This window comes from Paramisgurnus dabryanus, chromosome 12 (genome assembly GCF_030506205.2).
Source record: "Paramisgurnus dabryanus chromosome 12, PD_genome_1.1, whole genome shotgun sequence".
Lineage (NCBI taxonomy): Eukaryota > Metazoa > Chordata > Actinopteri > Cypriniformes > Cobitidae > Paramisgurnus > Paramisgurnus dabryanus.
The window spans coordinates 32792576-32808129 of record NC_133348.1 but is presented as its reverse complement, the minus strand read 5'-3'; the positions used below and the strand labels follow the sequence as shown (position 1 = coordinate 32808129).

The 15554-nt window shown below is 38.0% G+C and overlaps 1 protein-coding gene across 1 annotated transcript in view; it reads right to left on the bottom strand.

Annotated features, from left to right (window-relative positions):
- The window catches only part of tiam2b (TIAM Rac1 associated GEF 2b), a 67858-nt gene extending 57923 nt beyond the window's left edge, over positions 1-9935 (bottom strand). Inside the window, exon 1 of the mRNA XM_065268866.2 lies at positions 9799-9935. The gene's annotated coding sequence lies outside the window, so the exon portion shown is untranslated. The remainder of the gene's footprint in view (positions 1-9798) is intronic.
- Positions 9936-15554: the final 5619 nt, after the last annotated feature.

Genomic DNA, 15554 nt, shown 5'->3' with positions numbered 1-15554 from the left:
TTGCTACAATACTTTAATTTCAATTAAAAATGAATTGAGATTAACATACAATTTATAGTCATAATTCAACCTCAAGTTTTTTTTTAACTATTTAATCAAATAAAACTTTTGAAATTTACTTTGAAACCAGAATTTATATCTCCCATTGCTGAAAAAACTATAGAGACCAGAAAAGCATGTGAATTTTGTAGGCCACTGAAATGTATTTTACTAAGATTCATTTGGCTGCTTCTTGCTACTCTTTCTGAAGAAGGATGCTATATCTGCTGCCTTTCTCTTCATTTTTCGCACATTTCAATGATTGTCTGACATTAAAACACTAAAGCAAAACATTAAAACATTACCATGTTTTAAAAACCCTATTAGGATAAATGTATCTAGATTATCTGTTAAATATAAAATCAATCTGTACAGTGACGCACTCTGTCAGATTCAAATCGGCTGTCGCGCGGCGCGCACACACGTAGGTGCGCTGAAAGAGAGATTCTCATTATAAAACAGATTCTTAAACAAGATTTTAAGCCCATTATGTGTTTTTACAGAACTTTAGAAGAGAAAAAATACGGACTGCGGTTGAATTATATTCACGCCGGAGCCTGAAGAAACATCACTCTCCACTCCATGCCGCCCCGCCCCTACGTGTTCGGCGATCAGGTTTCATGCTCGCGCAGCTTGTTTAGTAACAATAAACAGTTAACATGTAAACGTGTGTGTGTGTGTGTGTGTGTGTGTGTGTGTGTGTGTGTGTGTGTGTCGGCGCGTTGCGCTCTCTGTTCAATATTCCGCTCGGTGTTTCCGCTGCGTGTTCTGCTCTGTCGTTAACGGCACTTATTACACGGCTCTCTGGAATGCTTGATTCTGATTGGTCAGTTGAGACATTTGCAGGTTCGTTCTTTTCGAATAATAACCGCTCCAAAATAATAACGCATAGCCGGTACTACTTTTACGAGTAAGATCGCTCCGCGCCAATAAAGATTACTGTTTGTTTGGCGCCATCTTGTGACAAACACTGGACAACCACGACAAGACACAGAGAGCTTACTGAGACTGAACTTGACAAAATAGAGCATGACAGCTACGAAGCCAACACACAAAAAAATACAGAATGGGCATTAAAACTTCTCAAAGACTGGCTAAAAGAGAAAAAATGGAGACAGACAAGTATGAAGCAGAGGATCTTAATAAGGTATTACGATCATTTTATGCATCTGTGCAAAGTTTCGCGGAAGGATAAAAATGTTAATTTAAAACAAATATGCCAATAAAATGTTTCAAATTCATATTCATGTCCAGTTTTTTTTCTTATGTGACAAGTAGCCGTGTAATAAGCGGGATAATGTAGAGTCAGCCGGTAGTTATCGGGAAATAAGCCCCTTCAGTGTGATACAAGACCCTCCGCTTCGCGTCGGGTCCTGATCACACTGTCGGGGCTTATTTCCCGATAACTACCGGCTGCCTCTACATTATCCCTTACATAACATTAAGTAACATTGTTTGTAATTTAACTTGTTCAGTCGGACAACTAATTTTCTCTTACACTTGTCCTTCAAAAAATCCACTTGTCCCGGACAAGCGGACAAGCCTTAATGTCGAGTCCTGGACGTAGTGTCCGTGACGTCACCCATTGGCTTTTGAAGATCGTTTTTGAAGCTTAAAGTAGGCGTTGCCTGCCGTCGCCATCTTGGCCGCGCGTCACTCGTGGAAAACCGAAAATGGGTAAAGAGGCGGGACACGGGTGAAGCTGAGGTGAAACCACGCCCGCCTAGCGTGAGTCTAGTGACAGCAGTGGCTGTTCAACCGTCACTTAAGCGGCCACGCCCTTAATTATGCAGAAGTTTAAGGCTTAATATAATTTAAACGGATGAGTTACAAAAAAATTCACCCCCCTCACAGTTGTCATGAAGGGCAAAATTAGCTATATAGACCAAAAGCACTTTTTGTACCAGCTGTAAACATATTATTTTCTACTGTGAAGTTGGGCATTTTTAACATGGGAGTCTATGGGAATTGACTCCCTTTTGGAGCCAGCCTCAAGCGGCCAGTCGATGAATTGCAGTTTAAGTCACTTCCGTATTGGCTTCATTAGAGCGATCGGAAGGTTGGCCCTCGGTTTTAAAGCAAGGTAGCATTGCCAGGTTCGCAGTGTTGCCAGGTCCTCTGCCTTTCGGTGGAATTCTGAATTGAGCTACTTTTAAACTGTTTCAGCAGGTTGATGTTTTTTGCGGGTTACAGATGTAAGGATTTGTTTTATTAGTTGTTGTTATGTGAATAGTCATTGGGATGCTTTTGGACTAATTTTGAATGACCATTGGGTTGGTTTTGTTACGCAGATTTGGCAACCCTGAGAGGACAATGAAGGAGGTCACTCACTGTAGTGACACCAGTCAATCCCCCACCCCCTTCACTTCAGTTCAGGTGGTGGCAGTCACGCGGTTTCTTCACAACATTTTACACCTGGTATTAAGACGCGCTTTGGTCGATTGGATTATAAGTGGACGAGAGAGACACATTCCTGTTTACATTTGGTGTTTTTAATCCGTCTCTTTTGTCCACCTGCGAGTTGTTTAAAACGCAAGCGGAAGAAATGACGCGAGGCGGAGAAAGGACACGCTTAAACTGACACGCAGTCTGCTTGTGTTGTTACTGAACATGCTCATTTTAAAGCAATTGATTAAATAAGCTCGCGCAACTTTACACCCTCGCTAAATAAAAGAGGCGGAGAGCAGACGCTTTAGTTTTATAAAAGTTTAAAGTCCCGGCAGAACACTGTGGGTTTGTGTTATAAAAACGTTGTGCAGTACATTAAACATTAGCCTACATTAGTGATGGGCAGTCCGGCTCTTTTCATAGATTCGGCTCTTCTGGCTCGGCTCCCTTAGAAGAGCCGGCTCCCCTGCATGCGTCTGAAGATTCGGCTCTGCTCGTTCGCTACAAAGAATCAGCTCTTAGAGCCGGCGTTCGCGAACGACCCATCACTAGCCTACATCATTATGTTTTCAGTAAGTCAAGGCATTGTCGTCTTAACGGTAAGTTTCTAATTAATTTGTGAAGTACATAACTTACTGTAAAGCTAATAAACAATGACTTTATACGTTTCCATTTTAAAAATAAGCACAATATAACATTATTCTCGTCAAAACTGACAATTATTTAAGTTATATGTATTTTGTTTTGTTTGTGTTTTACAAAGTTATTTATAATAATTCAAGTTTACTGTTTTGTGCACTGATATCAGAATAATTTTGGATAATAAAGTTTATTGTTAACTTGTAAAACACACCTGCCTATATTACATATCTTTGTCACGTTATTTTAAGTGTTTGATCACCACATTTGTGAGTGATCATTGCAAAAAAAGTATTTATATATAGTATATTCTGTTAATGTATATAGTGTATTCTATGTACAGTACTGTAGTAGTATAATATACTGTAGTATATGTGTACTGTACTATAATATGCACATAAAGAATATCGGCCGATATATCATTATTGGTCTTTTTTTACTCCCTAATATCTGTATCGGCATCGGCCCCAAAAAAAGCATATCGGTCGGGCTCTAGCGCTGAGTGTCGAGAGTTGAAAGAGATTCAACTTTGGGTGAAAAGCTCAGCTCGTCAATATCAGTTCTCACAAAACCAAAACCAAAAGATTATATTAGTAAAACTCTGTAGTAGTGTATAGCTTTTGCACTTTTAAAAGAACACTTCTACACGTGAATACAAGGGCTGGGCAAAAAAAATAGATTTTTCGATTAATCTTTTTTTTTAAACATGGTCGATTAATAATAATTTTTCAAGGCCACGAATCGATTTTTTTAATGAAATAACCTGATCCTGTTTGATCAAGGAATGCGACTGTTTTGACTTTTTTCAGCATAGATTTTTCATTTGCATCAAAATTGTATTGTATTTAACATAATTGTATGCATTTGAAAATTAGAGATGGTTCTGTCTTAATGTACCCAAGTGTACCTAAAATAAAAAAGTGTAATATAAGGTTGGTGGCTCTTAATTTCTTTTTATTAATACCCACTTGTAAACTTATGTTCACTGTTTTTTTTAATAAATAAAGTATTTGTATTAAATCTATATTCATTGAATTGAATCGAGAATCGAGCATAAAAATTGCTCCAAGAATTAGAATCAAACCGAGAACCGAAATCGAATCAATCTGATAACTTATGAATCGAAATCGATTCGGAACATCTGAATTGATACCCAGCCCTAGTGAATACCATAATTTAGTGCCTTATTTAGCTATAATAAGTGAAAAATGTAATTGAGAAATATTTATTTATTTTATCTGTTTAGTCGATCAATCTAAATAAAATAATTGTCTGATTAATCGATTATGAAAATAGTCGTTCGTTGCAGCCATAATCTGGTGGCTTAAATACCAGTGTGAGGTTTTAACCATTTTATTAAATTATTTTTCGTAGTAAGTACTAGGGATGCACCGATAAAAAATTTTTGGGCCGATACCGATACTGATTTAAACAGACAACTTCTGGCCGATACCGATATTAAACACTTGTATACAATACTAAACAGTTGGTCTATTAGCTAGTTTATTTCTGCATCAAAATTTTACTGAACATGGATTGGATCTCATTAACATTCAACTGACCAACATAATAAGAGAGGCACAAATTAAGCTAAAACAAATATAAGAAGACAGCATTTACAGCCTTCAAAGGTGGTTTTTGCTATTTAGCATTTATTTTATTAACAACATTAACTCATTTTTGTTACATATAATGGATTTCTTTATGCAGTTAATTAATAAACAATCGGTATCGGCCTTTCTCGTGCTATTGCCGATATGCCGATGGTTTCAAATTCATCAAAAATCGGCCGATAAATATCGGCGGCCGATACATCGGTGCATCACTAGTAAGTACAGCTTTAAAAATTGTCACATCCATAACAGAGAAATGTCACATCCATAACGCTGTTTGTTCCACATAAAAGCACCCAAGAAAATTTAAATCAAATATTATTTCTTTAAAAAGCCGACCCTTCTCCTTTGTTGGGTATTATTGCTTCTGATTTGTGCATTTTAATCTACAGAATTAAACTTTTTTTGTCACATCCCTAACACATATTGTATATATGCGAGTATAGACTGATATTTTTTTGATGTTTGAGGGTTTAGGAAAATATAAACAGATGATTCAGTATATTGGAAATCAATACATTCCGGGAGAAATTAGTCAGGGCCACTCAAAAGAGATCGGCACCCCCGCCTAGACATCGCCTGTCATCCAGAGAGCTTTCTGTTTGATAGATATAAGCAACAGTAAACACCACCAATGGTGATATTCATCTTTACTTGCTCCATGATGGCTGCGTAATAGTGAAGTATTAGAAATCTATAAGTATGCTCCTCACGATAGTGTTCCTGGGTCGAGATCTTTTGTTAATCCTAAACCCAAATCATATTCTAACAAAAAGCTAACCTTTAACTAAGAGCAAATTTTATGTTGATAGAAGTAGCCCCTAGTTGTAAGTCCTACACTCTGATTGACTATCAGTAATGCTGATATTTTTGAGCCAGGACTAATGCAACTCGGATTTAGGATATTTCCCACCTCAATGTGGAAATGATGTCTTGAACTGCGCTCTTTTTATGTTACTAAACACTTTAAATGTTACTTAACTCCATGTTTTTTCCGACTTTAAGGTGGGAAATATCCTAAATCGGAGTCGTCTGGAGTAGAGGTCTTCACGGGTCCACTTAGATCCGAAAACCCGAGGTCCGACCCGAGACCCGATCGGGTTCGGGTCTAAAAGTTTCACATGTGCCTCGGACACGGGTCGGGTACAATAATAGCGGCATCGGGTCTCGGGTAATTTAAAAATGAATGTATTTTTTCTTAACGGACCCGAGAAGACCCGAACTCTCTCGCCTGTGTGCAACAATGTCCTTTTCAAACCTCTCATCTGTTTGCCATGAGCGCTTGCGACATTGTGTGGTTGTCGGAAGGTTCATTTTGGTTGAGACATAAGCTGTGTCTGAAACCGCTCCCTATCCACTATATAGTGCACTATATCGGGTGTCGGCCATTTTGTAGTGGTGTCCGAAACCTGAGTGAACGACTTCATTCCCTACATTCATTCACTACTTTTTACCCACAATGCACTCTGATTTTGAGGGTACATTCGATGTACACTCGTTCACTCATATTTCCCATGATGCAACGGGAGACGAACGCGTAACTTGAATCAGCTGAAGGATACTGACAGTAAACACCAAACATTTAGGTTTATACACTTTTGTTACTTCTTGTTGTCAGTTATTTTCTACTTTTTGAAAATAAACAAATGAAAAATAATTGCGTTATCTTTTATTTAAAATCGAATACACATTTTTATTAAACAATAAATAAACAGCAGTAGATAAATATTATAAGTTGTTTTGCTCTCTTTATTATCAACTAATAGAATAAACATGACTAATGTGAAAAACAGTAAGAGAGTAAACTTTACCATTTCACAGCACAATCAATAAAGCCACACAGGTGTTTATGATGAATCTCTGCGACAGCTCTCTGACGCATGATATTTACGTCAGTGTCCGAAATCGCTCACTCATTTTCATTTGCTTCTTCCCCATATAGTGGACTCAATTGTCATTCCCCATATAGGGAATAGTGAATGAGTGAACGAGGGAACGGTTTCAGACACAGCTATACATGTCAGTCAATTATAAATGTACATTTTAGCGGTTACGTTGGTGTCGTCGTCAGATAACAAAGTAAAACGAATGGAGCAGCTCGCCAAATTGGTTGCAAGGCCACCGGAGTTTCTTTCTGTCTGACTGCTGCGTGTGGGTCTGCAGAATACACACACGTCAGTGCTGTTTACATTCGGTTCCAGTCGGGTTAAAAAAAAATTCACTAGTTCGGGACGGACTCGGGTCTAATTTTCTCGGGTTTGTCTCGGGTCGGGTCTTTCTTTAAAAAAATTTTATTTATGCACGTCGGGTTCGGGTATGAAGTGATTCGGGTCATTTCGGGTCGGGTACATTTCTTTGGACCCGAGAAGACCTCTAGTCTGGAGCACAGCATATGTTCTACGTTTCTCACATCATCAGGGCTGGAATCTTTTCTAAACAAAGCCTAACAAGGTGTGTGCTGCACAATCAATAAGTAAATGACAATAAAGCCCAATGCCCTTGCGACCAGGGTTACGTGACCTTTGCCATTGAAAGCTCACAATGGTTTATTAGAATTTGAACGGAAGGGAGGCACTCCAGCTTAAAGAATTCAGATAAATGTCACAATATTACAAACATACACATGATCTTTATATGGACTGCAACATAATGCCTTCTTTTAAGTAAACTTTTGATTTAGAGAAGAGCAGCTGTAGGATTTAGAGTACATATAAGCATGCAATAGTGTAAAAAATATAGAGGCTTAGCATTTTACAGGATTTTAGGCGTTATTGTAAATAAGGACAGTTTTGACCAGTAGGTAATTTCTTATTCAGTAATAATCACTACCATGCGCGGGTGACACTGAATGGAAAATACAGGGCCTCTGAAAACAAACCGTAGATTAGCCGTGCAATTTGACATTACAAGAACTAAAGATGTTTGGACAGAATTCAACATTTGAAACTTTAGACGCTACGTTGCTACGCTGCAGCTGCATGTGCTTACAATCTAACAATAATTATCAGGTACATTAGCATCACTAAATAAACTTGGCATGCGTTTGCCATATACCTGGGTTTTTACGCTCAATTGAAATCAAACATAGAAGCTCAGAGTCATTTGTTACAATCAAGATGCCCCAATTGCTTGTCGACCCCAAATTCCCTGTATAGCGGCTGCAGTGGCATAAGGCTTCTGTTGAAAGTCCAGATGGGATAGTTCACCAATAAATGAAAATATTGTCAGGTTGTAACCTGTATACATTTCTAAATACAAATAAAGATATTTTAAAGAAGGTTGGTTCCCGACACCACTGGCACTCACCACTTGCATATTAGGAAAAAATAATACTATTTAAGTGCATGGTGCCCCAGAGTTTTTTGCTGCATTTGTGTCACTCGCATTAAAGAATATCTTTATTTCTGTGTGCTGTTTATTTGTGCTGCAGTTCCTTGTAAAGTTGCATTGATGTGTCACAAAATAACAAATGTTCGACGATTTGTAATATAGCACACAGACTTCATGGACTATTTTTTTGCGACAGGACAGACCCTGCTGTATACATTTACTATATGGAAAATATTTTCAGTCATTTAGGTTTGGAATTACATGAAGCTGAGGATTTGTATTTTTGGGGATCATGTGATTTAACCCAAAGGAAAATCCTTCTTTATCCTTGTTCCACCTTGTCACATTCTCAAAACTTTCAGGCCCCAAAACAGGCCTGCTAACTAGACTTTTTAGGAAAACAATGACAAATTTGGCATTTCATACAGTACAGTATGTCTTAGGCGTAACTCCAATTACAGACTAAAATACATCTGTGTGTGCATTGCATTATGATGTTGGCGCTCTGATCAAACATTGCTTTGGTCGGATGTCAGTGGAGTGTGTGCTGGTGATTATGGGGTAACGTTTCTACAACAGATCCGTCTTTGTGCCGTACACCCGCTGCTATATTGTACACCGCTGTGTGATGAGTTTCCTTTACTCAAACCGTGGGTTTATCCGTGATAGCAGAGTCTACAGCTGATGCTTTGAGCCCCATTCACCTCAGCTGCTCTCTGAGAATCCAGCTGGTCTTTGTAAGCTCTTTGAGATCCATACAAACACTCCAGGACAACAGAAAGAGAGAGAGAGAGAGAGAGAGAAAGAGAAAGAGAAAGAGAGAGAGACAGGAGGGGGGTTGAAACTCTAAAGACACAATAAGGAGGCGAGTGGACTCAACATGAGCTGGATTTCGCGCAGTGTAAATCATTAAGAGGTTTGTGTTGATGATTAATAGCCCCATCTATTAACGAACATATGTGTGAACATTACACTGCTCAATGTTTCTAATTGACCCTTAATAACCGAAACAAATGAAAGATAATCTCTTGAACTCTATTAATTATAAAGACAAATGAGAGCGGACCTATGACACTATAATCTGAGTTTCTCTATGGAAAACTAACCATGTGCATGTAGTCATGCTGTTTTTTTTTTGGAGTCCATACTTTGCATTTAAAACCGAAATATCAAAGAAAGTGACAATATTTTGCAAAACAAACAATGCTAGATGTTTCTTTCAAAGGTTTCTAAACAATTTATGGCGTTTTTTGAGGTGAATTTCAGTGGATGTACTGAATAAAATCAATCTCCCCTGACCTCACACAAGTGTCCCTATGACCACAGGTGTCACTCATCTTCATTTTAAAATAACATTTTCATTTCAAACGTTTCTTAAAACAGCATTTTTTTCTAATGCAATGACATTTAACTGTTGCTTTATTATTCTGTTTAACATTTAAAGAAATCTTAATGTAAAATAAAATTAGAAAATATAGAAAATAGAGACACCTCAGCATTACTGTTTGTCAAAAAGACAGGAGAAAAAAATCAGTGTTTTAATTCACAATGACAATGATGCTACTTTACGATGACATTTTGTTCCTGATTTGCGCGCACATTGTTTTACAATATTGTATTTTAGATGTTATGTCCAAAATATCAACAAAGACTATAATGTACTGAAAAGTCGACAGCTTGTGTAGTCTACTGTCATCGTGTTCCGCGCAACTTGACTGTTTCAGTCTCAAATTTCACACGCGTTACTCCAAAGCAAACGACGCAGATTTTAGAAAAGTTTCTGACTTACCGCATCCTAAATGAAGAAAACTGATGGCCATTAATGGTTATTTTCGCAAGAAGCATCAAATCCTTCAGTGTGGCCTCATTTATTTTCCTGAGGCAGATGTGCGTGTCGTTCTCTCCTCAAGCGCTGGACAAACCGTTCACGCGCCAGAGAGAGAGAGAGAGAGAGAAAGAGAAAGAGAGAGAGCGCGCGCAGTGAAACCACACCTCTTCAAACTCTAAACACAGTCACTCACTCACTCACTCACTCACTCACTCACTCACTCAGACTTTCCTCTTAGTTACAGGTTGTTTGCATCCACGTTTTGTCCCGTTTTAGTTTAGTTAAATTTGGTTTTTAGCGGCGTGTCAATGAGACTACACACTTTTTCCATTTTGGGTTGCACACCCCAAAACTAGGTCATTGCACTCATGTCGTACACATACAGTATGACTTTCTTTGCTGAATGGAATACAAATTGTCCAAAAAAAGTATTACATATAAACCACAAAAGTAGTCTGGTGGTCTATATGACTCATGTGCTATATTGCATGATCTGAATACATACAGTTTCCTTCTGTCATAGCTCCTATCTTTAGGACTTCAAGGGTGTTTTTTCAACAGCATCATCCATTTACTTTCATTGTATGGGACATAGCAGGCAGCCAGCAACGGCGCTTTGTGTTTGATTTTCTATGTGTTCCGTTAAAAAATGAAAGTCATACAGGATTGGAAGAAGATGCAAAAAATTATGTAAATGATGACAGAATTTTTTGCACAAATTGTTTCATTAAAGGTAGGGTAACAGATTTGATCCTGAAACATTTTTAGTTATGCTGGTTAAAAGTCTCCTCGCATCCTGATAGCAATCACTGTGTTAAGTTGTTTAAATGTATTTGTAAAAATTTATGTCATCTGTGAAAGGCGTAGGACAAAAAAATGTTCAACAAATCATAGATTTCGGTCCGAACGGACGTTTCCTTTTATGTCCCTCATACGTAAGCGTAATTTGAATTCCCTATCGCGCAGCGAGTCCACGCAGATACCATACGTCATCGGCGCGTTCACGTGCGCTCTGTCTCTAAACAGCGAGAACACCAAACTTTTGAATTGACAACCTACACAGGAGCAACAAAACTAAATGCACCTTTTATAACAACAACAGCAAAAACTTCCTGGATCAGCAAGAGCAAAAACCCAAATTAACATCTGTAACTTTACTGCTTTACCACGAGATGCAAACAGCTACAGGAGGCAAAGGGTCTGAAAGGGTCGTTGCACTGTTTATTTTGGTAAGGTAGGTACGCGATATGTTTGTATTGAGATGGATTCAGATATTATACTTTAGGGCTGTCACTTTTTATTCGATATTCGAATATGCATTCGAACATGACGTGAAATATCCGTATTCGAACTATAAATGAACCATCCGGTTTTTTAAATGCCATGTGTAGCGCATTTTTTACAGTAAAACACCTCGTAATAGGAAGGAGGCTGAGAGTGAGACCGACGACAGCAACTGTGCGCAAGAGAGGGAATCAAATTGGACCAAAATGAATCTCATGTGCATGTCAAGATAGAATTATAGTTTGTATATAAAATGACATATTGTTTGTGTTTGCGTGGTTTATGGTAAAAAAAAAAAACTTATTTTCCACACACTGTACATTTTTGTAGCTCCAGATATCCCTGTCTTCCTCAAACGCATTGATTTTATACAAAACCCATCGATTTGAAAAGCTCTGTGTCCCTGATTGGCCAGCTAATCTGTACGTTGTGATTGGTCTGAATACCTCTGACGTCAGCTGGAAATGTGACGCTCCTTACCATGTTTCAAAGATTCGATCACAATGTAATGCTAACAGGAGTTAACTTACAGGCTGTGAGTCCGAAGCAGGAGGAAGTATGATCATGTCGGTCTTGTCTACGTCCCCAGTCTCAGGAAGTAAACTGTTGCCTACAATCCGTGTGTTTGTTGTAGTCCAAGAAAAAAAGATTTACGTTGGAGACGATAACTCGTGTCAAAGTTTACTTTGGGGTTTGTACCTTTTGCATATCGTTAACATGTACTAATACACACAGGAAATGTAAAAACATGAATCGCACCATAGGTGCCCTTTAATCTCTTGTATTCATAAAGTCTGATTCAATAATTGGCACATCTTTGTGAACACACATCAAGACCTCTAATGTGGTCTACCAGCTGGTTAATATGGTAAACAGGAGAAGCCTGGGGCACCATTGACTTCCACAGTAAAACAATACTATTGAAGTGAATGGTGCCCCTGATCTGGTTGTTACAACAACTTGAGGGTAAGTAAATGATGATGTTTTTTATTTTTTTTATTCACTTTAATTTCAGCAAAACTTCTTCCTAACTATTTAAACTCACTGTACTAGGGTACCACCACATTGCTTTTTGTAAGGCACAGATCAGTGTTGGGGAAAGTTACTTTTAAAAGTAATGCATTACAATATTAAGTTAATGCTTACGTTACTTTTAAGTTACTTTTGCGTTACTTTTTCTTACTTGGCTGAGGCTTGATATCTTTCAGGCTTTGAGGGTGTTTTTTATGATCGCAAAAATGTCAAATTCTGGCCTGCCATCTCCGTTTCTGAGTCAAACTATTCCCGCTTAGGCACACATAGTGCGTAATTCTAAGTTATGCTCAGTTTAATTCAGTACAGAATTTTATTTTTAGATTGAATTAATTAAACTGAAAAGTAACTTGCATTATTTTTTTTCAAAAAGTAACTCAAATGTTAATGTGTACATTTATAAAGTAATGCGTTACTTTACTCGTTACTTCAGAAAAGTAATATTATTACGTAATGCGGGTTACTTGTAATGCGTTACCCCCAACACTGGCACAGATACATATGCAAACATTTCTTATATTTCAGAATATTTTCCCTTTCACGTTCACATACTGACTACTGATTGTTCGTTTATCTTTGGCAGTTTAATTCTCCACCAAACACCTTTATCTCAAACCCAAAATCAGCTCGCACAGACCATTGGGCCCATGCTGTTTATGCTTGACTGATTAAGCCCTTGATGGTAATTTTGCATTGTCAGTGCTGCCCTCCTCTTCTCTCTGTCTCAGTTTGGTCTGTTTAGATGGACGTCCTTAGTCAAACAAACACGTGTCTGTCTTGGCCTCTAGCCTGCAGCACTAGCAGTGGGTGTTGGTTGATCACACAAACATTATTACATACACCACACCGGTCCCATTACACCCTCCACCATCATGTCTCACAGGTCCTTGCCACTGACAAGAGCGACAACTCGCAACATTAAACCATAGCCGAGTGTGAGGTAGAGATATCGAAAAGCTAATCATATACAATGGAAACAACAAGGGATTCAAAAGTGCCTGCAGTAGATACAACAAAAAGCATTATTATTCATTTCACTCCACTGAAGCAGCAAGAAATTCATCAGGAGTCTTTATTGACACAGAGGATGAAGAAAGATTGAAGTTTGCACAGCGGGAATTGGAGATGGATTAAGAGACCTCTTCAGGGAAGTTTAATAAAGGCCTCGGGAAGGCTGGGAATGGAGATCTTTGTGTCTGATTCACATCTGATTCAATATATTTTTTAAATGCATATTTATGTTTGCTTTCGATCCAGTGTGTGAGATGATTCTTTACATAAGCAGTCAACATAATAAAGGCGCACAGCTCGAGTGACTATGTGGCAGGGGGAAGTCTCAACATTAACCATGCAACTTTTCCAATATAATTACACAAATTAGACAACAATTCCCTGGAAAATGAACAAACCTGGCAACGGCTTGTATATTTGACTAGGAACGGACTTTCTTATTATGAGTCAGCCCATAAGAATGAGTGGTGAGGTTGTTGCGCTGTGGTTTACAACGAGTCACAGCTTACAACCACAGATCCTCTGAGGAATTCACAGGAACCTCAGACGTGCCAATAAACAGGGATATTTCAGACTCAAGCCACATTGTACTCTGATATATTGTGCACAAAACTTTGATTTAGATTTTGCAACGTCAACTGTGCAAGCGACGGAGTGTGAATTATTAAAATCTTTCTCACCTCTTTAGGTTAACACAGTCACATAATAATAACTAGAGAGGAACTTAACCATTCACCGAGTATTTCCCACTATGGTACTGTGGGTGGTTGCCAAGGTGATACCATCAATGAATTTCACTTTAAAGGCTAATTCACACTGATCCAACAAACACCAACACACACTGACAGACTAAATAAGTCAATTTTGATATTTGTTGTCATTTGTTGATGATTGTCAGATCAGTGTGAATTTGTCTTTAGTTATTTGTCTTTCGCTATTTTAGTACACACCCAAAGTTTGTACTAACTGTCCCATTACTAGTTAAGCAAAAACATTAATGTATTTCAATTGCATTTGCAAAGATAGCAGCCTGTGTTTTTTTTTGTAAAGGTCATGCACTGTAAAAATACTTTGCTGCCTTAAAATTTTTTGTTGAATCAACTTGGATTTACAAGTCAGATCAACTTACTATTATTTATCTTGACTAGAGATGAGTTGCTATAACTACAGGCGAGTTGTTATAACTTATACATTTAAGTTGACTTTTCTCAACTATATTTTATAAGTTGTGACAACTTATTTCTGTTGACATGACTTGTAAATCTGAGTTGATTTAACAAAGAATTTTAAGGCAGCAAAAGTTTTTTTTACAGTGTGTGTTATCTGAACAACTGCCTTTTAGACCCTTGGTTCTCAAACTGGGGGTCCGAGAGATGGTGCCAGGGGGGACCCAGTTTTATGTCATTTTATAAAATAAATTAAATTGTATAATGTAATTAAAAAAAGACTACTAACAGCGCTACATTGTATAATTTAATATGTTTTGTTTTATTCAAATTTAAGTTTGGGGAGGCCACGAAGCGATGCACCGCAGACAAGGGGGATGCAAGCCGAAAAAGTTTGAGAACCACTGTTATAGACCTCAATGCATAAGGATGTTATGTAGACATTCAACAGTCACTCGACTCTATGGTGACCCCTATAGGTGAACAGTTAAAATTGCCTAGACACTTCTGTTCTTATGTAAATCAGTGTTGAGGAGAACAGGACAGCAGCCGGATTAACTCGCTTTGTGCTGGAGTACAAAAGCTGGCAGCAGATGGCTGGATGGCATCTGTATGTTTGGACTTTTTCTTAAGCGACAAACAGCTACATTCATTCATTCATTCATCTCTCACAGATGTTATGAGAGAAGACTGTAGCTCAAGTCTTACATCACAGACTAAAGTTTTTTTGTGTTGGTTTTAAAAGTTGCTTCAGATTTAGGGATCCTACTATCAAAGTTGTTTCTTTTGTTTCTTGCAGATGAAGGTATGTATCTACATCTGTTAAGTGCACGAAAGTAGGCTACATTACACTGAAACTGAGAACTAAATATTTGAGTTATTGCTATAAGAAACAATACTTGAGTTTTTACGCTCTCAAAAAATGGCTGGGTTTTTGACCCATAATGGGTAAATAATGGACAGAACACATTCTGGGTTAAAAATGACCCAATGTTGGGTCGTTGTTATGCAAATATGGGGTATAATACGGTAACCCAGCCGCTGGGTTTAAACAACCCAGCATTGGGTCAATGTTAACCCAGCAGTGTGTTCTGTCCAATATTTACCTATTATGGGTTAAAAATAACCCAACCATTTTTAATGTGCATCTTGTCCCAAAGTCAAATCACTAGGGATGCACCGATAAGATTTTTTTGGGCCGATACCGATTTAAACAGACAACTT